We start from the raw sequence: 3560 nt of genomic DNA, 5'->3' as shown, positions 1-3560 counted from the left end.
ATGGGAGAAAGATGAGGCTTTCTGCTCCCATAAAGATTTACAGCCTTGGAAACCCTATGCAGGGTCACTATGAGTCAGAACGGCACTTAACCACCAACCATGAATGTTTTAAAGCTCTCAGGAAACATTTACCCACATACTGGGTATTTTCTAATAGATTTTACATTTCAATATGTTTTCTTAAATCTACTTCCTGATTCAGTTTGGAGTTTATTTACAAAAAGATTGGAGAAGTCTTCCTATACTTTAACTATAGACTCTACTCCAGTGTACTGTTTGAAAATTCCCTAAAGTCTATGCTTACCATTATTGCGTTTATAACTTTCAATCCTTGACCAATTTGCCTTTAAAGGGAAGGGTTTTGGAATTTTCTTATGTTGTAAAAATTTTATTTCTTTTGCTTACTTGGATATCCGCCCCCCCCCCTTTTTTCACATACCTGAGTTATTCAGTAATTATTTTTATGTTGGTATTTTCCTTTTTGCTTATCTTAATGACCTTTTGATTTCTTCCTGTATAATGTTCCTGATGTCATGCCAGAACTCTTCTGATCTTGTGTCATTAATCAAATCTGTTCTTGAGATGATCTCTAAATTTAGGTGCAATATGTTCAGAGTCATATTTTGACTCTCATGGTCTTGTTTTGATTCTCTTCCATTTCAGCCTGAACTTACATACTGGTGGTCTGTTCCACAGTCTGTTCCTTGTTTTGGTTGATGATATGGAACTTCTCCAGTGGCTCATTCCACAGTTATAGTCAATTTGATTTCTACATATTCCATCTGGTGAGGTCCATATATGTAACAATCTTTTATGTTATTTTAAAAATGTATTTGCAATGAAGAAGATACTGGCCTTGTCATTAATAAGACATTGATAAGACAAAAAAAAAAAAAAAAAGGAAAAGTCCAAAATGGATATCAGAAGAGACTCTAAAAGTCCCTCTCCAGCATAGAGATGTCAAAAGCAAATGGAAGAAATGAGGAGGTAAAAGAGCTGAGCAGAAAAATTCAAAGAGCAGCTCAATAAGACATCAAATATTATAATGAAATATGCAAAGATCTAGAGTTAGAAAACCAAAAGGGAAGAACATGTTGAGCATTTATCAAGCTGAGGGAACTAAAGAAAATATTCTCAAGCCTCAACTTGTGATATTGAAGGATTCTATGGGGAAATTATTGAATGCTGCAGAAAACACCAAAAGAAGATGGAAGGAATACACAGTTACTATGCCAAAAAGAGATGGACAATGTTCAAATATTTCAACACGTAGCATATGATCAAAATACAATGATACTGAAGGAAAAAGTCCAAGTAGCTTACACAAGACCATTAACCAAAAATGCGCTGAATGCACTGGCAAAAAATAAGGCTTCAGGAAGTAATAAAATAAAAATTGAAATATTTCAATAAACTGATATAGCACTGTAGACACTCACTCATCTATGCCAAGAAATTATCAGTGATCCATATTTATGCCTATTTAAAAGGGAGGTGATACAACAGAATGCAGAAATCATCGAGCAATATCATTAATATCACAAGAAAATAAAATTTTGCTAAAGATAATTAAAAAATGGTTGCAGTAATACAATGACAAAGAACTGTGAGATGCTCAAGTTTGATTCAGACCAGGACATGTCAGGAGGGTCAGCACTGCTGACATCAGATGGATTTTGCCTGAAAAAGAGAATTCCATGAAGATGCTTACCTGTACGTTATTGATTATGCAAAGGCTTTCAATTGTGTGGAGCATGACAAACTATGGTAAACATTGAGAAGAATGAGTATTCTGGAACACTTAATTGTGCTCATGAGAAACCTGTAAATTCACCAAGAAACAATCATTCAAGTAGAACAAAGGAACACAAGATGGTTTAAAATTAGGAAAGTTGTGTGCCAGGGTTAATTCTTCCACCATACTTATTCAATCTGTATGCTGAACAAATAAGTCAAGAAGTTGGATTATATCAAGAAGAACATGGCGTCAGGATTGGAGGAAGACTCATTAACAACCTGTGATATGCAGATGATACAACCTAGCTTGCTGAAAGTGAAGAGAAGTAAAAATACTTATTGATGAAGATCAAAGAGCACATTTGTGGTTATACCACAATGTAAAAAAAAAATAATAACCACAATGTAAAGAAAACAATAACTCTAACCACTGAATCAATAAATAACCTCCATATCAATGGAGAAAAGATTAAAATTGTCAAAGACGTCAGTTTGCTCGGGTCAGTCATCAACATTCATGGAAGTAGCAGTTAAAAAATCAAATGACATATAACATTAGGCAAATCTTGTGCCTAAGACCTCTTTAAATTGTTCAAAAGCACAGATTCCAGTTTGAGGACCAAGATGCACTTGACCCAAGCCAAGTTATTTTCAATAACCTCATATGCATGTGTAAGTTGGACAGTGAATAAAGAAGACTGTAGAAGAATTGATGCATTTGAGTTATGATGTTGGAGGAGAATATGAAAAATCCCATGGACTGCCAAAAGAACAAACAAATCTGTGTTAGAAAAAGTACCATAAAAATGCTCCTTAGAAGCCAGGATGGACAGACTTCATCTCTCATACTTCACACATGTAATGGGGAGGGACCAGTCCTTGGAGAAGGACATCATGCTCGGTAAAATGGAGGTTCATTGAAAAAGATGAAGACCCCTAACAAGATGGATTGGCATAGTGGAAGTAGCAGTGGCCTCAAGGGCAACAAAAATTGTGGGTTGGGTGTTTCATTCTGTTGTGCATAGGGACACTATGAGTAGAGGGTACCTAACAACAACAATAATGTTTTCATCTTTCTGCTTTTAAAGAATTTTCCTCATCTGAGGAAGTACAATAGTAAGCTATTAGGTACATATCAGTACCAGAAGAATAAGAATTTGACAAATCTGTTTCAAAATGTGTCTGTAGTGCTGGGGTTGAAAAAAACAAAAGAAAACAAAACATAATTGTAGCTTTCACCAGGCTCTTTACTAGGGTTTTAATTTAATGTGCAATATGTTTTAGCAGAGGATACTTCCTTGAGGAGAGGAAGAACAGCAGAAGAATATAGATCGTGTGATACCATACATATACAATTTTAAAATATGCAAAAATACATTAATTTAGCATACATCAATATACAATTGATTATACATTTTTCATGGCAATAATAAACCAAAATTCAAAATGGTAGTTTTTTCAAAGGATGATTGTTAGCAGGCCAGTAGGAGGGAGTGGGATACCCCAGGCTTTCATATGTCTTGATCTTGTTTTGTTTCTTAAACTGGGGTTGCTGCAATAATGTTTGGAGTGTATGTGTGTATGTGTGTGTGTGTGTGTGTGTGTTTAATGTACAGTTGTTGTTAGTTGCCATAGAGTCAGTACCGACTCATAGTGACCTTATGAACAGCAGAACGAAACACTGCCTGATCCTGGGCCAATCTCACTACTGTTGCTACACTTGAGTCAATCAATGCTACCACTTGGCCAGTCCGTCTCATTGGGGGTCTTCCTCTTTTTCTCTGACCCTCCACCTTACAAAACATGATATCCTTCTCAAGCAA

Source organism: Chrysochloris asiatica, unplaced genomic scaffold (assembly GCF_000296735.1).
Source record: "Chrysochloris asiatica unplaced genomic scaffold, ChrAsi1.0 scaffold00021, whole genome shotgun sequence".
Classification (NCBI taxonomy): Eukaryota; Metazoa; Chordata; class Mammalia; order Afrosoricida; family Chrysochloridae; genus Chrysochloris; species Chrysochloris asiatica.
This window is presented reverse-complemented; position numbering follows the sequence as displayed.